Source organism: Apteryx mantelli, chromosome 22, assembly GCF_036417845.1.
Source record: "Apteryx mantelli isolate bAptMan1 chromosome 22, bAptMan1.hap1, whole genome shotgun sequence".
Lineage (NCBI taxonomy): Eukaryota > Metazoa > Chordata > Aves > Apterygiformes > Apterygidae > Apteryx > Apteryx mantelli.
Genome location: NC_089999.1, coordinates 356,603 through 382,167, shown reverse-complemented (window position 1 = coordinate 382,167; position 25,565 = coordinate 356,603).

The following is a 25,565-nucleotide window of genomic DNA, read 5'->3' as shown; positions in this document are numbered from 1 at the left end:
GATACCATTGGCCTTCTTGGCCACAAGGGCACATTGCTGCCTCATACTTAACTTGGTGTCCACCAGCACTCCCAGGTCCTTCTCAGCAGAGCTGCTTTCCAGCAGGTCAACCCCCAACCTGTTCTGGCTCAGTGCGTGATAGGCCAGTGCTGGTCCTGTGGGTGGAGTTTGTGTTTGTGATGTCACTTGTGGCTGAGTGGCTGATAGGCCAGTGCTGGTGATGTGGCTGCAGTTTGTGTTTGTGATGTCACTTGTGGCTCAGTGCCTGATAGGCCTGTGCTGGTGATGTGGCTGCAGTTTGTTTTTGTGATGTGACTTCTGGCTCAGTGCCTGATAGGCCAGAGCTGGTGATGTGGGTGGAGTTTATATTTGTGATGTCACTTGTGGCATAGTGCCTGGTAGGCCAGAGCTGGTGATGTGGGTGGAGTTTGTGTTTGTGATGTCACTTGTGGCTCAGTGCCTGATAGGGCAGTGCTGGTCCTGTGGGTGCAGTCTGTGTTTATGATGTCACTTGTGGCTGAGTGCCGGATAGGCCAGTACTGGTCCTGTGGGTGCAGTTTGTGGTTGTGATGTCACTTGTGGCTGAGTGCCTGATAGGCCAGTGCTGGTGATGTGGCTGCAGTTTGTGTTTGTGATGTCACTTGTGGCTGAGTGCCTGGTAGGCCAGTGCTGGTGATGTGGGTGCAGTTTGCGGTTGTGATGTCACTTGTGGCTCAGTGCCTGATAGGCCACTGCTGGTCATGTGGCTGCAGTTTGTGTTTGTGATGTCACTTGTGGCTCAGTGCCTGGTAGACCAGTGCTAGTCACGTGGCTGCAGTTTTTGTTTGTGATGTCACTTGTGGCTCAGTGCCTGATAGGCCAGTGCTGGTGATGTGGGTGGAGTTTATATTTGTGATGTCACTTGTGGCTGAGTGCCTGATAGGCCAGTGCTGGTGATGTGACTGCACTTTGTGGTTGTGATGTCACTTGTGGCTCAGTGCCTGATAGGCCAGTGCTGGTGCTGTGGCTGCAGTTTGTGTTTGTGATGGCACTTGTGGCTCAGTGCCTGATAGGCCAGTGCTGGTGATGTGGGTGCAGTTTGTGTTTGTGATGTCACTTGTGGCTGAGTGCCTGATAGGCCAGTGCTGGTGATGTGGGTGCAGTTTGTGGTTGTGATGTCACTTGTGGCTCAGTGCCTGATAGGCCAGTGCTGGTCCTGTGGGTGCAGTTTGTGTTTGTGATGTGACTTGTGGCTGAGTGCCTGATAGCCCAGTGCTGGTCACGTGGCTGCAGTTTGTGGTTGTGAAGTCACTTGTGGCTCAGTTCCTGATAGGCCAGAGCTGGTGATGTGGGTGGAGTTTATATTTGTGATGTCACTTGTGGCATAGTGCCTGGTAGGACAGTGCTGGTGATGTGGCTGCAGTTTGTGTTTGTGATGTCACTTGTGGCTGAGTGGCTGATAGGCCAGTGCTGGTCTTGTGGGTGCAGTCTGTGTTTATGATCTCACTTGTGGCTGAGTGCCGGATAGGCCAGTGCTGGTGATGTGGGTGCAGTTTGTGGTTGTGATGTCACTTGTGGCTGAGTGCCTGATAGGCCAGTGCTGGTCACATGGCTGCAGTTTGTAGTTATGATCTCACTTGTGGCTGAGTGCCGGATAGGCCAGTACTGGTCCTGTGGGTGCAGTTTGTGGTTGTGAGGTCACTTGTGGCTCAGTGCCTGATAGCCCAGTGCTGGTGATGTGGCTGCAGTTTGTGTTTGTGATGTCACTTGTGGCTGAGTGCCTGGTAGGCCAGTGCTGGTGATGTGGGTGCAGTTTGTGTTTGTGATGTCACTTGTGGCTCAGTGCCTGATAGGCCAGTGCTGGTGATGTGGCTGCAGTTTGTGGTTGTGATGTCACTTGTGGCTGAGTGCCTGATAGGCCAGTGCTGGTGACATGACTGCAGTTTGTAGTTATGATGTCACTTGTGGCTGAGTGCTGGATAGGCCAGTGCTGGTCCTCTGGCTGCAGTTTGTGGTTGTGATGTCACTTGTGGCTCAGTGCCTGAGAGGCCAGTGCTGGTGATGTGGGTGCAGTTTGTTTTTGTGATGTGACTTCTGGCTCAGTGCGTGATAGGCCAGTGCTGGTGATGTGGGTGGAGTTTGTGTTTGTGATGTCACTTGTGGCTGAGTGCCTGGTAGGCCAGTGCTGGTGATGTGGGTGCAGTTTGTGTTTGTGATGTCACTTGTGGCTCAGTGCCTGATAGGCCAGTGCTGGTGATGTGGCTGCAGTTTGTGTTTGTGATGTCACTTGTGGCTGAGTGCCTGATAGGCCAGTGCTGGTGACATGACTGCAGTTTGTAGTTATGATGTCACTTGTGGCTGAGTGCTGGATAGGCCAGTGCTGGTCCTCTGGCTGCAGTTTGTGGTTGTGATGTCACTTGTGGCTCAGTGCCTGAGAGGCCAGTGCTGGTGATGTGGGTGCAGTTTGTTTTTGTGATGTGACTTCTGGCTCAGTGCGTGATAGGCCAGTGCTGGTGATGTGGGTGGAGTTTGTGTTTGTGATGTCACTTGTGGCTGAGTGGCTGATAGGCCAGTGCTGGTGATGTGGGTGCAGTTTGTGTTTGTGATGTCACTTGTGGCTCAGTGCCTGATAGGCCAATGCTGGTCACATGGCTGCAGTTTTTAGTTATGAGGTCGCTTGTGGCTCAGTGCCTGATAGGCCAGTGCTGGTGATGTGACTGCACTTTGTGGTTGTGATGTCCCTTGTAGCTCAGTTCCTGATAGGCCAGTGCTGGTGATGTGACTGCACTTTGTGGTTGTGATGTGACTTGTGGCTCAGTGCCTGATAGGCCAGTGCTGGTCACGTGGCTGCAGTTTGTGGTTGTGAAGTCACTTGTGGCTCAGTGCCTGATAGGCCAGTGCTGGTGATGTTGGTTCAGTTTGTGGTTGTGATGTCACTTGTGGCTGAGTGCCTGATAGGCCAGTGCTGGTGATGTGGGTGGAGTTTGTGTTTGGGATGTCACTTGTGGCTGAGTGCCTGATAGGCCAGTGCTGGTCACATGGCTGCATTTTTGGTTGTGATGTCACTTGTGGTCAGTGCCTGATAGGCCAGTGCTGGTGATGTGGCTGCAGTTTGTGTTTGTGATGTCACTTGTGTCTCAGTGCCGGATAGGCCAGTACTAGTCCTGTGGGTGGAGTTTGTGTTTGTGATGTCACTTGTGGCTCAGTGCCTGATAGGCCAGTGCTGGTGCTGTGGGTGCAGTTTGTGGTTGTGATGTCACTTGTGGCTCAGTGCCTGATAGGCCAGTGCTGGTGATGTGGCTGCAGTTTGTGTTTGTGATGTCACTTGCGGCTCAGTGCCTGATAGGCCAATGCTGGTCACATGACTGCAGTTTTTAGTTATGAGGTCGCTTGTGACTCAGTGCCTGATAGGCCAGTGCTAGTCACGTGGCTGCAGTTTGAGTTTGTGATGTCACTTGTGGCTGAGTGCCTCATAGGCCAGTGCTGGTCCTGTGGGTACAGTCTGTGTTTGTGATGTCACTTGTGGCTCAGTGCCTGATAGGCCAAGGCTGGTGATGTGACTGCACTTTGTGGTTGTGATGTGACTTGTGGCTGAGTGCCTGATAGCCCAGTGCTGGTCCTGTGGCTGCAGTTTGTGGTTGTGATGTCACTTGTGGCTCTGTGCCTGATAGGCCAGTGCTGGTGATGTGGGTGGAGTTTGTGTTTGTGATGTCACTTGTGGCTCAGTGCCTGATAGGCCAGTGCTGGTGATGTGGCTGCAGTTTGTGGTTGTGATGTCACTTGTGGCTCAGTGCCTGATAGGGCAGTGCTGGTCCTGTGGGTGCAGTCTGTGTTTATGATGTCACTTGTGGCTGAGTGCCTGATAGGCCAGTGCTGGCCACATGGCTGCAGTTTGTGTTTGTGATGTCACTTGTGGCATAGTGCCTGATAGGCCAGTGCTGGTGATGTGGGTGGAGTTTGTGTTTGTGATGTCACTTGTGGCTCAGTGCCTGAGAGGCCAGTGCTGGTCCTGTGGGTGCAGTTTGTGTTTGTGATGTCACTTGTGGCTGAGTGCCTGATAGGCCAGTGCTGGTGATGTGGCTGCAGTTTGTGTTTGTGATGTCACTTGTGGCTCAGTGCCTGATAGGCCAGTGCTGGTGATGTGGGTGCAGTTTGTGTTTGTGATGTCACTTTTGGCTCAGTGCCTGATAGGCCAGTGCTAGTGATGTTGGTGCAGTTTATATTTGTGAGGTCACTTGAGGCTCAGTGCCTGACAGGCCAGTGCTGGTGATGTGGGTGCAGTTTGTGGTTGTGATGTCCCTTGTGGCTCAGTGCCTGATAGGCCAGTGCTGTTCACGTGGCTGCACTTTGTGGTTGTGATGTGACTTGTGGCTGAGTGCCTGATAGCCCAGTGCTGGTCACGTGGCTGCAGTTTGTGGTTGTGAAGTCACTTGTGGCTCAGTGGCTGATAGGCCAGTGCTGGTGATGTGGGTGCAGTTTGTGTTTGTGATGTCACTTGTGGCTCTGTGCCTGACAGGCCAGTGCTGTTCACATGGCTGCAGTTTGTGGTTGTGATGTCACTTGTGGCTGAGTGCCTGATAGGCCAGTGCTGGTGATGTGGGTGCAGTTTGTGTTTGTGATGTCACTTGTGGCTGAGTGCCTGATAGGCCAGTGCTGGTGATGTGGGTGCAGTTTGTGTTTGTGATGTCACTTGTGGCTCTGTGCCTGATAGGCCTGTGCTGGTGATGTGGGTGGAGTTTATATTTGTGAGGTCACTTGAGGCTCAGTGCCTGATAGGCCAGTGCTGGTGATGTGGGTGCAGTTTGTGTTTGTGATGTCACTTGTGGCTCTGTGCCTGATAGGCCAGTGCTAGTGATGTTGGTGCAGTTTGTGGTTGTGATGTCACTTGTGGCCAAGTGCCTGATAGGCCAGTGCTGGTGATGTGGGTGCAGTTTGTGTTTGTGATGTCACTTGTGGCTCAGTGCCTGATAGGCCAGTGCTGGTGATGTGGGTGGAGTTTATATTTGTGATGTCACTTGTGGCATAGTGCCTGATAGGCCAGTGCTGGTGATGTGGCTGCAGTTTGTGGTTGTGATGTCACTTGTGGCTCAGTGCCTGATAGGCCAGTGCTGTTCCTGTGGGTGCAGTTTGTGTTTGTGATGTCACTTGTGGCTCTGTGCCTGACAGGCCAGTGCTGTTCACATGGCTGCAGTTTGTGGTTGTGATGTCACTTGTGGCTGAGTGCCTGATAGGCCAGTGCTGGTGATGTGGGTGCAGTTTGTGTTTGTGATGTCACTTGTGGCTGAGTGCCTGATAGGCCAGTGCTGGTCCTGTGGCTGCAGTTTGTGTTTGTGATGTCACTTGTGGCTGAGTGCCTGATAGGCCAGTGCTGGTCCTGTGGGTGCAGTTTGTGGTTGTGATGTCACTTGTGGCTGAGTGCCTGATAGGCCAGTGCTGGTGATGTGGGTGGAGTTTGTGTTTGTGATGTCACTTGTGGCTCAGTGCGTGATAGGCCAGTGCTGGTGATGTGGGTGTAGTTTATATTTTTGAGGTCACTTGAGGCTCAGTGCCTGATAGGCCAGTGCTGGTGATGTGGGTGCACTTTGTGGTTGTGATGTCACTTGTGGCTGAGTGCCTGATAGGCCAGTGCTGGTGCTGTGGCTGCAGTTTGTGTTTGTGATGTCACTTGTGGCTGAGTGGCTGATAGGCCAGTGCTGGTGATGTGGGTGCAGTTTGTGGTTGTGATGTCACTTGTGGCTCACAGAATCACAGAATCACTGAGGTTGGAAGGGACCTCTGGATATCATCTAGTCCAACCCCCCTGCTCAAGCAGGGTCACCTAGAGCACATTGCACAGGATTGCATCCAGGCGCATTTTGAATATCTCCAGAGAAGGAGACTCCACCACCTCTCGGGGCAACCTGTTCCAGTGCTCTGTCACCCTCACAGTGAAAAAGTTTTTCCTCATGTTAAGATGGAAGTGTCTGTGTTTCAGTTTGTGCCCATTGCCTCGCGTCCTGTCGCTCGTCACCACTGAAAAGAGTCTGGCCCCATCCTCTCGACACCCTCCCTTCACATACTTGTACACATTGATAAGATCTCCTCTCAGCCTTCTCTTCTCCAAGCTAAACAGGCCCAGCTCTCTCAGCCTTTCCTCATAAGAGAGATGCTCCAGTCCCCTAATCATCTTTGTGGCCCTTCGCTGGACTTGCTCCAGTAGTGCCACATCCCTCTTGTACTGGGGAGCCCAGAACTGGACGCAGTACTCTAGATGTGGCCTCACCAGGGCTGAGTAGAGGGGGAGAATCACCTCCCTCGACCTGCTGGCAACACTCTTTCTGATGCAGCCCAGGATACCATTGGCCTTCTTGGCCACAAGGGCACATTGCTGCCTCATACTTAACTTGGTGTCCACCAGCACTCCCAGGTCCTTCTCAGCAGAGCTGCTTTCCAGCAGGTCAACCCCCAACCTGTTCTGGCTCAGTGCCGGATAGGCCAGTACTGGTCCTGTGGGTGCAGTTTGTGGTTGTGAGGTCACTTGTGGCTCAGTGCCTGATAGGCCAGTGCTGGTGATGTGGCTGCAGTTTGTGTTTGTGATGTCACTTGTGGCTGAGTGCCTGGTAGGCCAGTGCTGGTGATGTGGGTGCAGTTTGTGTTTGTGATGTCACTTGTGGCTCAGTGCCTGATAGGCCAGTGCTGGTGATGTGGCTGCAGTTTGTGGTTGTGATGTCACTTGTGGCTGAGTGCCTGATAGGCCAGTGCTGGTGACATGACTGCAGTTTGTAGTTATGATGTCACTTGTGGCTGAGTGCTGGATAGGCCAGTGCTGGTCCTCTGGCTGCAGTCTGTGTTTATGATGTCACTTGTGGCTCAGTGCCTGATAGGCCAGTGCTGGTGATGTGGGTGCAGTTTGTTTTTGTGATGTGACTTCTGGCTCAGTGCGTGATAGGCCAGTGCTGGTGATGTGGGTGGAGTTTGTGTTTGTGATGTCACTTGTGGCTGAGTGGCTGATAGGCCAGTGCTGGTGATGTGGGTGCAGTTTGTGTTTGTGATGTCACTTGTGGCTCAGTGCCTGATAGGCCAATGCTGGTCACATGGCTGCAGTTTTTAGTTATGAGGTCGCTTGTGGCTCAGTGCCTGATAGGCCAGTACTGGTCCTGTGGGTGGAGTTTGTGGTTGTGATGTCCCTTGTGGCTCAGTGCCTGATAGGCCAGTGCTGGTGATGTGACTGCACTTTGTGGTTGTGATGTGACTTGTGGCTCAGTGCCTGATAGGCCAGTGCTGGTCCTGTGGCTGCAGTTTGTGTTTGTGATGTCACTTGTGGCTCAGTGCCTGATAGGCCAGAGCTGGTGATGTGGGTGGAGTTTATATATGTGAGGTCACTTGTGGCTGAGTGCCTGATAGGCCAGTGCTGGTGATGTGGGTGCAGTTTGTGGTTATGAGGTCACTTGTGGCTCAGTGCCTGAGAGGCCAGTGCTGGTGACATGGCTGCAGTTTGTGTTTGTGATGTCACTTGTGGCTGAGTGGCTGATAGGCCAGTGCTGGTGATGTGGCTGCAGTTTGTGGTTGTGATGTCACTTGTGGCTCAGTGCCTGATAGGGCAGTGCTGGTCCTGTGGGTGCAGTCTGTGTTTATGATGTCACTTGTGGCTGAGTGCCGGATAGGCCAGTGCTGGCCACATGGCTGCAGTTTGTGTTTGTGATGTCACTTGTGGCTGAGTGCCTGATAGGCCAGTGCTGGTCCTGTGGGTGCAGTTTGTGTTTGTGATGTCACTTGTGGCTGAGTGGCTGATAGGCCAGTGCTGGTGATGTGGGTGCAGTTTGTGGTTGTGATGTCACTTGTGGCTCAGTGCCTGATAGGCCAGTGCTGGTCCTGTGGGTGCAGTTTGTGGTTGTGATGTCACTTGTGGCTCAGTGCCTGATAGGCCAGTGCTGGTGATGTGGGTGCAGTTTGTGGTTGTGATGTCACTTGTGGCTGAGTGCCCGATAGGCCAGTGCTGGTGATGTGGCTGCAGTTTGTGTTTGTGATGTCACTTTTGGCTCAGTGCCTGACAGGCCAGTGCTGTTCACATGGCTGCAGTTTGTGTTTGTGATGTCCCTTGTGGCTCAGTGCCTGATAGGCCAGTGCTGGTCCTGTGGGTGCAGTTTGTGTTTGTGATGTCACTTGTGGCTGAGTGCCTGATAGGCCAGTGCTGGTCATGTGGCTGCAGTTTGTGTTTGTGATGTCACTTGTGGCTCTGTGCCTGATAGGCTAGTGCTGGTGATGTGGGTGCAGTTTGTGGTTGTGAGGTCACTTGAGGCTCAGTGCCTGATAGGCCAGTGCTGGTGATGTGGCTGCAGTTTGTGTTTGTGATGTCACTTGTGGCTCTGTGCCTGACAGGCCAGTGCTGTTCACATGGCTGCAGTTTGTGTTTGTGATGTCACTTGTGTCTCAGTGCCTGATAGGCCAGTGCTGGTGATGTGGGTGGAGTTTATATTTGTGAGGTCACTTGAGGCTCAGTGCCTGATAGGCCAGTGCTGGTGATGTGGGTGCAGTTTGTGGTTGTGATGTCACTTGTGGCTCAGTGCCTGATAGGCCAGTGCTGGTGATGTGGCTGCAGTTTGTGGTTGTGATGTCACTTGTGGCTCAGTGCCTGATAGGCCAGTGCTGGTGATGTGGCTGCAGTTTGTGTTTGTGATGTCACTTTTGGCTCAGTGCCTGATAGGCCAGTGCTGGTGATGTTGGTTCAGTTTGTGGTTGTGATGTCACTTGTGGCTCTGTGCCTGATAGGCCAGTGCTGGTGATGTGGCTGCAGTTTGTGTTTGTGATGTCACTTGTGGCTCTGTGCCTGACAGGCCAGTGCTGTTCACGTGGCTGCAGTTTGTGGTTGTGAGGTCACTTGTGGCTCAGTGCCTGATAGGCCAGTGCTGGTGACATGGCTGCATTTTGTGTTTGTGATGTCACTTGTGTCTCAGTGCCTGATAGGCCAGTGCTGGTCCTGTGGGTGGAGTTTGTGGTTGTGATGTCACTTGTGGCTGAGTGCCTGATAGGCCAGTGCTGGTGATGTGGCTGCAGTTTGTGTTTGTGATGTGACTTGTGGCTGAGTGCCTGATAGGCCAGTGCTGGTCCTGTGGGTGGAGTTTGTGGTTGTGATGTGACTTGTGGCTCAGTGCCTGATAGGCCAGTGCTGGTGATGTGGCTGCAGTTTGTGGTTGTGATGTCACTTGAGGCTCAGTGCCTGATAGGCCAGTGCTGGTCCTGTGGGTGCACTCTGTGTTTGTGATGTCACTTGTGGCTGAGTGGCTGATAGGCCAGTGCTGGTGATGTGGGTGCAGTTTGTGGTTGTGATATCACTTGTGGCTCAGTGCCTGATAGGCCAGTGCTGGTGCTGTGGCTGCATTTTGTGTTTGTGATGTCACTTGTGGCATTGTGCGTGGTAGGGCGGTGCTGGTCTTGTGGGTGTAATTTGTGGTTGTGATGTCACTTGTGGCTGAGTGCCTGATAGGACGGTGCTGGTCACATGGCTGCAGTTTGTGGTTATGATGTCACTTGTGGCTGAGTGCCGGATAGGCCAGTACTAGTCCTGTGGGTGGAGTTTGTGTTTGTGATGTCACTTGTGGCTCAGTGCCTGATAGGCCAGTGCTGGTGATGTGGGTGCAGTTTATATTTGTGAGGTCACTTGTGGCTCAGTGCCTGAGAGGCCAGTGCTGGTGATGTGGGTGCAGTTTGTGTTTGTGAAGTCACTTGTGGCTCAGTGCCTGATAGGCCAGTGCTGGTGATGTGGCTGCAGTTTGTGGTTGTGATGTCACTTGCGGCTCAGTGCCTGATAGGCCAATGCTGGTCACATGGCAGCAGTTTTTAGTTATGAGGTCACTTGTGTCTCAGTGCCTGATAGGCCAGTGCTAGTCACGTGGCTGCAGTTTGTGTTTGTGATGTCACTTGTGGCTGAGTGGCTGATAGGCCAGTGCTGGTCCTGTGGGTGGAGTTTGTGTTTGTGATGTCACTTGTGGCTCAGTGCCTGATAGGCCAGTGCTGGTCCTGTGGGTGCAGTCTGTGTTTATGATGTCACTTGTGGCTGAGTGCCGGATAGGCCAGTGCTGGTGATGTGGCTGCAGTTTGTGGTTGTGATGTCTCTTGTGGCTGAGTGCCTGATAGGACAGTGCTGGTCACATGGCTGCAGTTTGTAGTTATGATGTCACTTGTGGCTGAGTGCTGGATAGGCCAGTACTGGTCCTGTGGGTGGAGTTTGTGGTTGTGATGTCACTTGTGGCTCAGTGCCTGATAGGCCAGTGCTGGTGATGTGGGTGCAGTTTGTGTTTGTGATGTCACTTGTGGCTCTGTCCCTGATAGGGCAGTGCTGGTCCTGTGGGTGCAGTCTGTGTTTGTGATGTCACTTGTGGCTGAGTGCCTGATAGGCCAGTGCTGGTCACATGGCTGCATTTGTGGTTGTGATGTCACTTGTGGCTCAGTGCCTGATAGGCCAGTGCTGGTCACATGGCTGCAGTTTTTGGTTATGATGTCACTTGTGGCTCAGTGCCTGATAGGCCAGTGCTGGTGATGTGGCTGCAGTTTGTGTTTGTGATGTGACTTGTGGCTGAGTGCCTGATAGGCCAGTGCTGGTCCTGTGGGTGGAGTTTGTGTTTATGATGTCACTTGTGGCTGAGTGCCTGATAGGCCAGTGTTTGTCCTGTGGGTGCAGTTTATATTTGTGATGTCACTTGTGGCTCTGTGCCTGATAGGCCAGTGCTGGTGATGTGGCTGCAGTTTGTGGTTGTGATGTCACTTGTGGCTGAGTGCCTGATAGGCCAGTGCTGGTGATGTGGGTACAGTTTGTGGTTGTGATGTCACTTGTGGCTCAGTGCCTGATAGGCCAGTACTAGTCCTGTGGGTGCAGTTTGTGTTTGTGATGTCACTTGTGGCTCAGTGCCTGATAGGCCAGTACTAGTCCTGTGGGTGGAGTTTGTGTTTGTGATGTCACTTGTGGCTCAGTGCCTGATAGGCCAGTGCTGGTGATGTGGCTGCAGTTTGTGGTTGTGATGTCACTTGAGGCTCAGTGCCTGATAGGCCAGTGCTGGTGATGTGGGTGCAGTTTGTGGTTGTGATGTCACTTGTGGCTCAGTGCCTGATAGGCCAGTGCTGGTGATGTGGCTGCAGTTTGTGGTTGTGATGTCACTTGTGGCTCAGTGCCTGATAGGCCAGTGCTGGTGATGTGGGTGGAGTTTGTGTTTGTGATGTCACTTGTGGCTCTGTCCCTGATAGGGCAGTGCTGGTCCTGTGGGTGCAGTCTGTGTTTGTGATGTCACTTGTGGCTGAGTGCCTGATAGGCCAGTGCTGGTCACATGGCTGCATTTGTGGTTGTGATGTCACTTGTGGCTCAGTGCCTGATAGGCCAGTGCTGGTCACATGGCTGCAGTTTTTAGTTATGATGTCACTTGTGGCTGAGTGCCTGATAGGCCAGTGCTGGTGATGTGGCTGCAGTTTGTGTTTGTGATGTGACTTGTGGCTGAGTGCCTGATAGGCCAGTGCTGGTCCTGTGGGTGGAGTTTGTGTTTGTGATGTCACTTGTGGCTGAGTGCCTGATAGGCCAGTGCTGGTGATGTGGGTGGAGTTTATATTTGTGATGTCACTTGTGGCTCAGTGCCTGATAGGCCAGTGCTGGTGACGTGGCTGCAGTTTTTAGTTATGATGTCACTTGTGGCTCAGTGCCTGATAGGCCAGTGCTGGTGATGTGGCTGTAGTTTGTGGTTGTGATGTCACTTGTGGCATTGTGCGTGATAGGCCAGTGCTGGTCCTGTGGGTGCAGTCTGTGTTTGTGATGTCACTTGTGGCTGAGTGGCTGATAGGCCAGTGCTGGTGATGTGGGTGCAGTTTTTGTTTGTGATGTCACTTGTGGCTGAGTGCCTGATAGGCAGTGCTGGTGATGTGGGTGCAGTTTGTGGTTGTGATGTCACTTGTGGCTCAGTGCCTGATAGGCCAGTGCTGGTGATGTGGGTGCAGTTTGTTTTTGTGATGTGACTTCTGGTTCAGTGCGTGATAGGCCAGTGCTGGTGATGTGGGTGGAGTTTGTGTTTGTGATGTCACTTGTGGCTGAGTGGCTGATAGGCCAGTGCTGGTGATGTGGGTGCAGTTTGTGTTTGTGATGTCACTTGTGGCTCAGTGCCTGATAGGCCAATGCTGGTCACATGGCTGCAGTTTTTAGTTATGAGGTCGCTTGTGGCTCAGTGCCTGATAGGCCAGTACTGGTCCTGTGGGTGGAGTTTGTGGTTGTGATGTCCCTTGTGGCTCAGTGCCTGATAGGCCAGTGCTGGTGATGTGACTGCACTTTGTGGTTGTGATGTGACTTGTGGCTCAGTGCCTGATAGGCCAGTGCTGGTCCTGTGGCTGCAGTTTGTGTTTGTGATGTCACTTGTGGCTCAGTGCCTGATAGGCCAGAGCTGGTGATGTGGGTGGAGTTTATATATGTGAGGTCACTTGTGGCTGAGTGCCTGATAGGCCAGTGCTGGTGATGTGGGTGCAGTTTGTGGTTATGAGGTCACTTGTGGCTCAGTGCCTGAGAGGCCAGTGCTGGTGACATGGCTGCAGTTTGTGTTTGTGATGTCACTTGTGGCTGAGTGGCTGATAGGCCAGTGCTGGTGATGTGGCTGCAGTTTGTGGTTGTGATGTCACTTGTGGCTCAGTGCCTGATAGGGCAGTGCTGGTCCTGTGGGTGCAGTCTGTGTTTATGATGTCACTTGTGGCTGAGTGCCGGATAGGCCAGTGCTGGCCACATGGCTGCAGTTTGTGTTTGTGATGTCACTTGTGGCTGAGTGCCTGATAGGCCAGTGCTGGTCCTGTGGGTGCAGTTTGTGTTTGTGATGTCACTTGTGGCTGAGTGGCTGATAGGCCAGTGCTGGTGATGTGGGTGCAGTTTGTGGTTGTGATGTCACTTGTGGCTCAGTGCCTGATAGGCCAGTGCTGGTCCTGTGGGTGCAGTTTGTGGTTGTGATGTCACTTGTGGTCAGTGCCTGATAGGCCAGTGCTGGTGATGTGGGTGCAGTTTGTGGTTGTGATGTCACTTGTGGCTCAGTGCCTGATAGGCCAGTGCTGGTGATGTGGGTGCAGTTTGTGGTTGTGATGTCACTTGTGGCTGAGTGCCCGATAGGCCAGTGCTGGTGATGTGGCTGCAGTTTGTGTTTGTGATGTCACTTGTGGCTCAGTGCCTGACAGGCCAGTGCTGTTCACATGGCTGCAGTTTGTGTTTGTGATGTCCCTTGTGGCTCAGTGCCTGATAGGCCAGTGCTGGTCCTGTGGGTGCAGTTTGTGTTTGTGATGTCACTTGTGGCTGAGTGCCTGATAGGCCAGTGCTGGTCATGTGGCTGCAGTTTGTGTTTGTGATGTCACTTGTGGCTCTGTGCCTGATAGGCTAGTGCTGGTGATGTGGGTGCAGTTTGTGGTTGTGAGGTCACTTGAGGCTCAGTGCCTGATAGGCCAGTGCTGGTGATGTGGCTGCAGTTTGTGTTTGTGATGTCACTTGTGGCTCTGTGCCTGACAGGCCAGTGCTGTTCACATGGCTGCAGTTTGTGTTTGTGATGTCACTTGTGGCTGAGTGCCTGATAGGCCAGTGCTGGTCCTGTGGGTGCAGTTTGTGGTTGTGATGTCACTTGTGGTCAGTGCCTGATAGGCCAGTGCTGGTGATGTGGGTGGAGTTTATATTTGTGAGGTCACTTGTGGCTGAGTGCCTGATAGGCCAGTGCTGGTGATGTGGGTGCAGTTTGTGGTTATGAGGTCACTTGTGGCTCAGTGCCTGAGAGGCCAGTGCTGGTGACATGGCTGCAGTTTGTGTTTGTGATGTCACTTGTGGCTGAGTGGCTGATAGGCCAGTGCTGGTGATGTGGCTGCAGTTTGTGGTTGTGATGTCACTTGTGGCTCAGTGCCTGATAGGCCAGTGCTGGTGATGTGGCTGCAGTTTGTGTTTGTGATGTCACTTTTGGCTCAGTGCCTGATAGGCCAGTGCTGGTGATGTTGGTTCAGTTTGTGGTTGTGATGTCACTTGTGGCTCTGTGCCTGACAGGCCAGTGCTGTTCACGTGGCTGCAGTTTGTGGTTGTGAGGTCACTTGTGGCTCAGTGCCTGATAGGCCAGTGCTGGTGACATGGCTGCATTTTGTGTTTGTGATGTCACTTGTGTCTCAGTGCCTGATAGGCCAGTGCTGGTCCTGTGGGTGCAGTTTGTGGTTGTGATGTCACTTGTGGCTGAGTGCCTGATAGGCCAGTGCTGGTCCTGTGGGTGGAGTTTGTGGTTGTGATGTCACTTGTGGCTCAGTGCCTGATAGGCCAGTGCTGGTGATGTGGCTGCAGTTTGTGGTTGTGATGTCACTTGTGGCTGAGTGCCTGATAGGCCAGTGCTGGTCCTGTGGGTGGAGTTTGTGGTTGTGATGTCACTTGTGGCTCAGTGCCTGATAGGCCAGTGCTGGTGATGTGGCTGCAGTTTGTGGTTGTGATGTCACTTGAGGCTCAGTGCCTGATAGGCCAGTGCTGGTCCTGTGGGTGCACTCTGTGTTTGTGATATCACTTGTGGCTCAGTGCCTGATAGGCCAGTGCTGGTGCTGTGGCTGCATTTTGTGTTTGTGATGTCACTTGTGGCATTGTGCGTGGTAGGGCGGTGCTGGTCTTGTGGGTGTAATTTGTGGTTGTGATGTCACTTGTGGCTGAGTGCCTGATAGGACGGTGCTGGTCACATGGCTGCAGTTTGTGGTTATGATGTCACTTGTGGCTGAGTGCCGGATAGGCCAGTACTAGTCCTGTGGGTGGAGTTTGTGTTTGTGATGTCACTTGTGGCTCAGTGCCTGATAGGCCAGTGCTGGTGATGTGGGTGGAGTTTATATTTGTGAGGTCACTTGTGGCTCAGTGCCTGAGAGGCCAGTGCTGGTGATGTGGGTGCAGTTTGTGTTTGTGAAGTCACTTGTGGCTCAGTGCCTGATAGGCCAGTGCTGGTGATGTGGCTGCAGTTTGTGGTTATGGTGTCACTTGTGGCTCAGTGCCTGATAGGCCAGTGCTGGTGATGTGGCTGCAGTTTGTGGTTGTGATGTCACTTGCGGCTCAGTGCCTGATAGGCCAATGCTGGTCACATGGCAGCAGTTTTTAGTTATGAGGTCACTTGTGTCTCAGTGCCTGATAGGCCAGTGCTAGTCACGTGGCTGCAGTTTGTGTTTGTGATGTCACTTGTGGCTGAGTGGCTGATAGGCCAGTGCTGGTCCTGTGGGTGGAGTTTGTGTTTGTGATGTCACTTGTGGCTCAGTGCCTGATAGGCCAGTGCTGGTCCTGTGGGTGCAGTCTGTGTTTATGATGTCACTTGTGGCTGAGTGCCTGATAGGCCAGTGCTGGTGATGTGGCTGCAGTTTGTGGTTGTGATGTCACTTGTGGCTGAGTGGCTGATAGGCCAGTGCTGGTGATGTGGGTGCAGTTTGTGTTTGTGATGTCACTTGTGGCTCAGTGCCTGATAGGACAGTGCTGGTCACATGGCTGCAGTTTGTAGTTATGATGTCACTTGTGGCTGAGTGCTGGATAGGCCAGTACTGGTCCTGTGGGTGGAGTTTGTGGTTGTGATGTCACTTGTGGCTCAGTGCCTGATAGGCCAGTGCTGGTGATGTGGCTGCAGTTTGTGGTTGTGATGTCACTTGTGGCTCAGTGCCTGATAGGCCAGTGCTGTTCCTGTGGGTGCAGTTTGTGTTTGTGATGTCACTTGTGGCTCTGTGCCTGACAGGCCAGTGCTGTTCACATGGCTGCAGTTTGTGGTTGTGATGTCACTTGTGGCTGAGTGCCTGATAGGCCAGTGCTGGTGATGTGGGTGCAGTTTGTGTTTGTGATGTCACTTGTGGCTGAGTGCCTGATAGGCCAGTGCTGGTCCTGTGGCTGCAGTTTGTGGTTGTGAGGTCACTTGTGGCTGAGTGCCTGATAGGCCAGTGCTGGTCCTGTGGGTGCAGTTTGTGGTTGTGATGTCACTTGTGGCTGAGTGCCTGATAGGCCAGTGCTGGTGATGTGGGTGGAGTTTGTGTTTGTGATGTCACTTGTGGCTCAGTGCGTGATAGGCCAGTGCTGGTGATGTGGGTGTAGTTTATATTTTTGAGGTCACTTGAGGCTCAGTGCCTGATAGGCCAGTGCTGGTGATGTGGGTGCACTTTGTGGTTGTGATGTCACTTGTGGCTCAGTGCCTGATAGGCCAGTGCTGGTGATGTTGGTGCAGTTTGTGTTTGTGATGTCACTTGTGGCTGAGTGGCTGATAGGCCAGTGCTGGTGATGTGGGTGCAGTTTGTGGTTGTGATGTCACTTGTGGCTCACAGAATCACAGAATCACTGAGGTTGGAAGGGACCTCTGGATATCATCTAGTCCAACCCCCCTGCTCAAGCAGGGTCACCTAGAGCACATTGCACAGGATTGCATCCAGGCGCATTTTGAATATCTCCAGAGAAGGAGACTCCACCACCTCTCGGGGCAACCTGTTCCAGTGCTCTGTCACCCTCACAGTGAAAAAGTTTTTCCTCATGTTAAGATGGAAGTGTCTGTGTTTCAGTTTGTGCCCATTGCCTCGCGTCCTGTCGCTCGTCACCACTGAAAAGAGTCTGGCCCCATCCTCTCGACACCCTCCCTTCACATACTTGTACACATTGATAAGATCTCCTCTCAGCCTTCTCTTCTCCAAGCTAAACAGGCCCAGCTCTCTCAGCCTTTCCTCATAAGAGAGATGCTCCAGTCCCCTAATCATCTTTGTGGCCCTTCGCTGGACTTGCTCCAGTAGTGCCACATCCCTCTTGTACTGGGGAGCCCAGAACTGGACGCAGTACTCTAGATGTGGCCTCACCAGGGCTGAGTAGAGGGGGAGAATCACCTCCCTCGACCTGCTGGCAACACTCTTTCTGATGCAGCCCAGGATACCATTGGCCTTCTTGGCCACAAGGGCACATTGCTGCCTCATACTTAACTTGGTGTCCACCAGCACTCCCAGGTCCTTCTCAGCAGAGCTGCTTTCCAGCAGGTCAACCCCCAACCTGTTCTGGCTCAGTGCCGGATAGGCCAGTACTGGTCCTGTGGGTGCAGTTTGTGGTTGTGAGGTCACTTGTGGCTCAGTGCCTGATAGCCCAGTGCTGGTGATGTGGCTGCAGTTTGTGTTTGTGATGTCACTTGTGGCTGAGTGCCTGGTAGGCCAGTGCTGGTGATGTGGGTGCAGTTTGTGTTTGTGATGTCACTTGTGGCTCAGTGCCTGATAGGCCAGTGCTGGTGATGTGGCTGCAGTTTGTGGTTGTGATGTCACTTGTGGCTGAGTGCCTGATAGGCCAGTGCTGGTGACATGACTGCAGTTTGTAGTTATGATGTCACTTGTGGCTGAGTGCTGGATAGGCCAGTGCTGGTCCTCTGGCTGCAGTTTGTGGTTGTGATGTCACTTGTGGCTCAGTGCCTGAGAGGCCAGTGCTGGTGATGTGGGTGCAGTTTGTTTTTGTGATGTGACTTCTGGCTCAGTGCGTGATAGGCCAGTGCTGGTGATGTGGGTGGAGTTTGTGTTTGTGATGTCACTTGTGGCTGAGTGCCTGGTAGGCCAGTGCTGGTGATGTGGGTGCAGTTTGTGTTTGTGATGTCACTTGTGGCTCAGTGCCTGATAGGCCAGTGCTGGTGATGTGGCTGCAGTTTGTGTTTGTGATGTCACTTGTGGCTGAGTGCCTGATAGGCCAGTGCTGGTGACATGACTGCAGTTTGTAGTTATGATGTCACTTGTGGCTGAGTGCTGGATAGGCCAGTGCTGGTCCTCTGGCTGCAGTTTGTGGTTGTGATGTCACTTGTGGCTCAGTGCCTGAGAGGCCAGTGCTGGTGATGTGGGTGCAGTTTGTTTTTGTGATGTGACTTCTGGCTCAGTGCGTGATAGGCCAGTGCTGGTGATGTGGGTGGAGTTTGTGTTTGTGATGTCACTTGTGGCTGAGTGGCTGATAGGCCAGTGCTGGTGATGTGGGTGCAGTTTGTGTTTGTGATGTCACTTGTGGCTCAGTGCCTGATAGGCCAATGCTGGTCACATGGCTGCAGTTTTTAGTTATGAGGTCGCTTGTGGCTCAGTGCCTGATAGGCCAGTGCTGGTGATGTGACTGCACTTTGTGGTTGTGATGTCCCTTGTAGCTCAGTTCCTGATAGGCCAGTGCTGGTGATGTGACTGCACTTTGTGGTTGTGATGTGACTTGTGGCTCAGTGCCTGATAGGCCAGTGCTGGTCACGTGGCTGCAGTTTGTGGTTGTGAAGTCACTTGTGGCTCAGTGCCTGATAGGCCAGTGCTGGTGATGTTGGTTCAGTTTGTGGTTGTGATGTCACTTGTGGCTGAGTGCCTGATAGGCCAGTGCTGGTGATGTGGGTGGAGTTTGTGTTTGGGATGTCACTTGTGGCTGAGTGCCTGATAGGCCAGTGCTGGTCACATGGCTGCATTTTTGGTTGTGATGTCACTTGTGGTCAGTGCCTGATAGGCCAGTGCTGGTGATGTGGCTGCAGTTTGTGTTTGTGATGTCACTTGTGTCTCAGTGCCGGATAGGCCAGTACTAGTCCTGTGGGTGGAGTTTGTGTTTGTGATGTCACTTGTGGCTCAGTGCCTGATAGGCCAGTGCTGGTGCTGTGGGTGCAGTTTGTGGTTGTGATGTCACTTGTGGCTCAGTGCCTGATAGGCCAGTGCTGGTGATGTGGCTGCAGTTTGTGTTTGTGATGTCACTTGCGGCTCAGTGCCTGATAGGCCAATGCTGGTCACATGACTGCAGTTTTTAGTTATGAGGTCGCTTGTGACTCAGTGCCTGATAGGCCAGTGCTAGTCACGTGGCTGCAGTTTGAGTTTGTGATGTCACTTGTGGCTGAGTGCCTCATAGGCCAGTGCTGGTCCTGTGGGTACAGTCTGTGTTTGTGATGTCACTTGTGGCTCAGTGCCTGATAGGCCAAGGCTGGTGATGTGACTGCACTTTGTGGTTGTGATGTGACTTGTGGCTGAGTGCCTGATAGCCCAGTGCTGGTCCTGTGGCTGCAGTTTGTGGTTGTGATGTCACTTGTGGCTCTGTGCCTGATAGGCCAGTGCTGGTGATGTGGGTGGAGTTTGTGTTTGTGATGTCACTTGTGGCTCAGTGCCTGATAGGCCAGTGCTGGTGATGTGGCTGCAGTTTGTGGTTGTGATGTCACTTGTGGCTCAGTGCCTGATAGGGCAGTGCTGGTCCTGTGGGTGCAGTCTGTGTTTATGATGTCACTTGTGGCTGAGTGCCTGATAGGCCAGTGCTGGCCACATGGCTGCAGTTTGTGTTTGTGATGTCACTTGTGGCATAGTGCCTGATAGGCCAGTGCTGGTGATGTGGGTGGAGTTTGTGTTTGTGATGTCACTTGTGGCTCAGTGCCTGAGAGGCCAGTGCTGGTCCTGTGGGTGCAGTTTGTGTTTGTGATGTCACTTGTGGCTGAGTGCCTGATAGGCCAGTGCTGGTGATGTGGCTGCAGTTTGTGTTTGTGATGTCACTTGTGGCTCAGTGCCTGATAGGCCAGTGCTGGTGATGTGGGTGCAGTTTGTGTTTGTGATGTCACTTTTGGCTCAGTGCCTGATAGGCCAGTGCTAGTGATGTTGGTGCAGTTTATATTTGTGAGGTCACTTGAGGCTCAGTGCCTGACAGGCCAGTGCTGGTGATGTGGGTGCAGTTTGTGGTTGTGATGTCCCTTGTGGCTCAGTGCCTGATAGGCCAGTGCTGTTCACGTGGCTGCACTTTGTGGTTGTGATGTGACTTGTGGCTGAGTGCCTGATAGCCCAGTGCTGGTCACGTGGCTGCAGTTTGTGGTTGTGAAGTCACTTGTGGCTCAGTGGCTGATAGGCCAGTGCTGGTGATGTGGGTGCAGTTTGTGTTTGTGATGTCACTTGTGGCTCTGTGCCTGACAGGCCAGTGCTGTTCACATGGCTGCAGTTTGTGGTTGTGATGTCACTTGTGGCTGAGTGCCTGATAGGCCAGTGCTGGTGATGTGGGTGCAGTTTGTGTTTGTGATGTCACTTGTGGCTGAGTGCCTGATAGGCCAGTGCTGGTGATGTGGGTGCAGTTTGTGTTTGTGATGTCACTTGTGGCTCTGTGCCTGATAGGCCTGTGCTGGTGATGTGGGTGGAGTTTATATTTGTGAGGTCACTTGAGGCTCAGTGCCTGATAGGCCAGTGCTGGTGATGTGGGTGCAGTTTGTGTTTGTGATGTCACTTGTGGCTCTGTGCCTGATAGGCCAGTGCTAGTGATGTTGGTGCAGTTTGTGGTTGTGATGTCACTTGTGGCCAAGTGCCTGATAGGCCAGTGCTGGTGATGTGGGTGCAGTTTGTGTTTGTGATGTCACTTGTGGCTCAGTGCCTGATAGGCCAGTGCTGGTGATGTGGGTGGAGTTTATATTTGTGATGTCACTTGTGGCATAGTGCCTGATAGGCCAGTGCTGGTGATGTGGCTGCAGTTTGTGGTTGTGATGTCACTTGTGGCTCAGTGCCTGATAGGCCAGTGCTGTTCCTGTGGGTGCAGTTTGTGTTTGTGATGTCACTTGTGGCTCTGTGCCTGACAGGCCAGTGCTGTTCACATGGCTGCAGTTTGTGGTTGTGATGTCACTTGTGGCTGAGTGCCTGATAGGCCAGTGCTGGTGATGTGGGTGCAGTTTGTGTTTGTGATGTCACTTGTGGCTGAGTGCCTGATAGGCCAGTGCTGGTCCTGTGGCTGCAGTTTGTGGTTGTGAGGTCACTTGTGGCTGAGTGCCTGATAGGCCAGTGCTGGTCCTGTGGGTGCAGTTTGTGGTTGTGATGTCACTTGTGGCTGAGTGCCTGATAGGCCAGTGCTGGTGATGTGGGTGGAGTTTGTGTTTGTGATGTCACTTGTGGCTCAGTGCGTGATAGGCCAGTGCTGGTGATGTGGGTGTAGTTTATATTTTTGAGGTCACTTGAGGCTCAGTGCCTGATAGGCCAGTGCTGGTGATGTGGGTGCACTTTGTGGTTGTGATGTCACTTGTGGCTGAGTGCCTGATAGGCCAGTGCTGGTGCTGTGGCTGCAGTTTGTGTTTGTGATGTCACTTGTGGCTGAGTGGCTGATAGGCCAGTGCTGGTGATGTGGGTGCAGTTTGTGGTTGTGATGTCACTTGTGGCTCACAGAATCACAGAATCACTGAGGTTGGAAGGGACCTCTGGATATCATCTAGTCCAACCCCCCTGCTCAAGCAGGGTCACCTAGAGCACATTGCACAGGATTGCATCCAGGCGCATTTTGAATATCTCCAGAGAAGGAGACTCCACCACCTCTCGGGGCAACCTGTTCCAGTGCTCTGTCACCCTCACAGTGAAAAAGTTTTTCCTCATGTTAAGATGGAAGTGTCTGTGTTTCAGTTTGTGCCCATTGCCTCGCGTCCTGTCGCTCGTCACCACTGAAAAGAGTCTGGCCCCATCCTCTCGACACCCTCCCTTCACATACTTGTACACATTGATAAGATCTCCTCTCAGCCTTCTCTTCTCCAAGCTAAACAGGCCCAGCTCTCTCAGCCTTTCCTCATAAGAGAGATGCTCCAGTCCCCTAATCATCTTTGTGGCCCTTCGCTGGACTTGCTCCAGTAGTGCCACATCCCTCTTGTACTGGGGAGCCCAGAACTGGACGCAGTACTCTAGATGTGGCCTCACCAGGGCTGAGTAGAGGGGGAGAATCACCTCCCTCGACCTGCTGGCAACACTCTTTCTGATGCAGCCCAGGATACCATTGGCCTTCTTGGCCACAAGGGCACATTGCTGCCTCATACTTAACTTGGTGTCCACCAGCACTCCCAGGTCCTTCTCAGCAGAGCTGCTTTCCAGCAGGTCAACCCCCAACCTGTTCTGGCTCAGTGCCGGATAGGCCAGTACTGGTCCTGTGGGTGCAGTTTGTGGTTGTGAGGTCACTTGTGGCTCAGTGCCTGATAGGCCAGTGCTGGTGATGTGGCTGCAGTTTGTGTTTGTGATGTCACTTGTGGCTGAGTGCCTGGTAGGCCAGTGCTGGTGATGTGGGTGCAGTTTGTGTTTGTGATGTCACTTGTGGCTCAGTGCCTGATAGGCCAGTGCTGGTGATGTGGCTGCAGTTTGTGGTTGTGATGTCACTTGTGGCTGAGTGCCTGATAGGCCAGTGCTGGTGACATGACTGCAGTTTGTAGTTATGATGTCACTTGTGGCTGAGTGCTGGATAGGCCAGTGCTGGTCCTCTGGCTGCAGTCTGTGTTTATGATGTCACTTGTGGCTCAGTGCCTGATAGGCCAGTGCTGGTGATGTGGGTGCAGTTTGTTTTTGTGATGTGACTTCTGGCTCAGTGCGTGATAGGCCAGTGCTGGTGATGTGGGTGGAGTTTGTGTTTGTGATGTCACTTGTGGCTGAGTGGCTGATAGGCCAGTGCTGGTGATGTGGGTGCAGTTTGTGTTTGTGATGTCACTTGTGGCTCAGTGCCTGATAGGCCAATGCTGGTCACATGGCTGCAGTTTTTAGTTATGAGGTCGCTTGTGGCTCAGTGCCTGATAGGCCAGTACTGGTCCTGTGGGTGGAGTTTGTGGTTGTGATGTCCCTTGTGGCTCAGTGCCTGATAGGCCAGTGCTGGTGATGTGACTGCACTTTGTGGTTGTGATGTGACTTGTGGCTCAGTGCCTGATAGGCCAGTGCTGGTGATGTGGCTGCAGTTTGTGGTTGTGATGTCACTTGAGGCTCAGTGCCTGATAGGCCAGTGCTGGTGATGTGGGTGCAGTTTGTGGTTGTGATGTCACTTGTGGCTCAGTGCCTGATAGGCCAGAGCTGGTGATGTGGGTGGAGTTTATATATGTGAGGTCACTTGTGGCTGAGTGCCTGATAGGCCAGTGCTGGTGATGTGGGTGCAGTTTGTGGTTATGAGGTCACTTGTGGCTCAGTGCCTGAGAGGCCAGTGCTGGTGACATGGCTGCAGTTTGTGTTTGTGATGTCACTTGTGGCTGAGTGGCTGATAGGCCAGTGCTGGTGATGTGGCTGCAGTTTGTGGTTGTGATGTCACTTGTGGCTCAGTGCCTGATAGGGCAGTGCTGGTCCTGTGGGTGCAGTCTGTGTTTATGATGTCACTTGTGGCTGAGTGCCGGATAGGCCAGTGCTGGCCACATGGCTGCAGTTTGTGTTTGTGATGTCACTTGTGGCTGAGTGCCTGATAGGCCAGTGCTGGTCCTGTGGGTGCAGTTTGTGTTTGTGATGTCACTTGTGGCTGAGTGGCTGATAGGCCAGTGCTGGTGATGTGGGTGCAGTTTGTGGTTGTGATGTCACTTGTGGCTCAGTGCCTGATAGGCCAGTGCTGGTCCTGTGGGTGCAGTTTGTGGTTGTGATGTCACTTGTGGCTCAGTGCCTGATAGGCCAGTGCTGGTGATGTGGGTGCAGTTTGTGGTTGTGATGTCACTTGTGGCTGAGTGCCCGATAGGCCAGTGCTGGTGATGTGGCTGCAGTTTGTGTTTGTGATGTCACTTTTGGCTCAGTGCCTGACAGGCCAGTGCTGTTCACATGGCTGCAGTTTGTGTTTGTGATGTCCCTTGTGGCTCAGTGCCTGATAGGCCAGTGCTGGTCCTGTGGGTGCAGTTTGTGTTTGTGATGTCACTTGTGGCTGAGTGCCTGATAGGCCAGTGCTGGTCATGTGGCTGCAGTTTGTGTTTGTGATGTCACTTGTGGCTCTGTGCCTGATAGGCTAGTGCTGGTGATGTGGGTGCAGTTTGTGGTTGTGAGGTCACTTGAGGCTCAGTGCCTGATAGGCCAGTGCTGGTGATGTGGCTGCAGTTTGTGTTTGTGATGTCACTTGTGGCTCTGTGCCTGACAGGCCAGTGCTGTTCACATGGCTGCAGTTTGTGTTTGTGATGTCACTTGTGTCTCAGTGCCTGATAGGCCAGTGCTGGTGATGTGGGTGGAGTTTATATTTGTGAGGTCACTTGAGGCTCAGTGCCTGATAGGCCAGTGCTGGTGATGTGGGTGCAGTTTGTGGTTGTGATGTCACTTGTGGCTCAGTGCCTGATAGGCCAGTGCTGGTGATGTGGCTGCAGTTTGTGGTTGTGATGTCACTTGTGGCTCAGTGCCTGATAGGCCAGTGCTGGTGATGTGGCTGCAGTTTGTGTTTGTGATGTCACTTTTGGCTCAGTGCCTGATAGGCCAGTGCTGGTGATGTTGGTTCAGTTTGTGGTTGTGATGTCACTTGTGGCTCTGTGCCTGATAGGCCAGTGCTGGTGATGTGGCTGCAGTTTGTGTTTGTGATGTCACTTGTGGCTCTGTGCCTGACAGGCCAGTGCTGTTCACGTGGCTGCAGTTTGTGGTTGTGAGGTCACTTGTGGCTCAGTGCCTGATAGGCCAGTGCTGGTGACATGGCTGCATTTTGTGTTTGTGATGTCACTTGTGTCTCAGTGCCTGATAGGCCAGTGCTGGTCCTGTGGGTGGAGTTTGTGGTTGTGATGTCACTTGTGGCTGAGTGCCTGATAGGCCAGTGCTGGTGATGTGGCTGCAGTTTGTGTTTGTGATGTGACTTGTGGCTGAGTGCCTGATAGGCCAGTGCTGGTCCTGTGGGTGGAGTTTGTGGTTGTGATGTGACTTGTGGCTCAGTGCCTGATAGGCCAGTGCTGGTGATGTGGCTGCAGTTTGTGGTTGTGATGTCACTTGAGGCTCAGTGCCTGATAGGCCAGTGCTGGTCCTGTGGGTGCACTCTGTGTTTGTGATGTCACTTGTGGCTGAGTGGCTGATAGGCCAGTGCTGGTGATGTGGGTGCAGTTTGTGGTTGTGATATCACTTGTGGCTCAGTGCCTGATAGGCCAGTGCTGGTGCTGTGGCTGCATTTTGTGTTTGTGATGTCACTTGTGGCATTGTGCGTGGTAGGGCGGTGCTGGTCTTGTGGGTGTAATTTGTGGTTGTGATGTCACTTGTGGCTGAGTGCCTGATAGGACGGTGCTGGTCACATGGCTGCAGTTTGTGGTTATGATGTCACTTGTGGCTGAGTGCCGGATAGGCCAGTACTAGTCCTGTGGGTGGAGTTTGTGTTTGTGATGTCACTTGTGGCTCAGTGCCTGATAGGCCAGTGCTGGTGATGTGGGTGCAGTTTATATTTGTGAGGTCACTTGTGGCTCAGTGCCTGAGAGGCCAGTGCTGGTGATGTGGGTGCAGTTTGTGTTTGTGAAGTCACTTGTGGCTCAGTGCCTGATAGGCCAGTGCTGGTGATGTGGCTGCAGTTTGTGGTTGTGATGTCACTTGCGGCTCAGTGCCTGATAGGCCAATGCTGGTCACATGGCAGCAGTTTTTAGTTATGAGGTCACTTGTGTCTCAGTGCCTGATAGGCCAGTGCTAGTCACGTGGCTGCAGTTTGTGTTTGTGATGTCACTTGTGGCTGAGTGGCTGATAGGCCAGTGCTGGTCCTGTGGGTGGAGTTTGTGTTTGTGATGTCACTTGTGGCTCAGTGCCTGATAGGCCAGTGCTGGTCCTGTGGGTGCAGTCTGTGTTTATGATGTCACTTGTGGCTGAGTGCCGGATAGGCCAGTGCTGGTGATGTGGCTGCAGTTTGTGGTTGTGATGTCTCTTGTGGCTGAGTGCCTGATAGGACAGTGCTGGTCACATGGCTGCAGTTTGTAGTTATGATGTCACTTGTGGCTGAGTGCTGG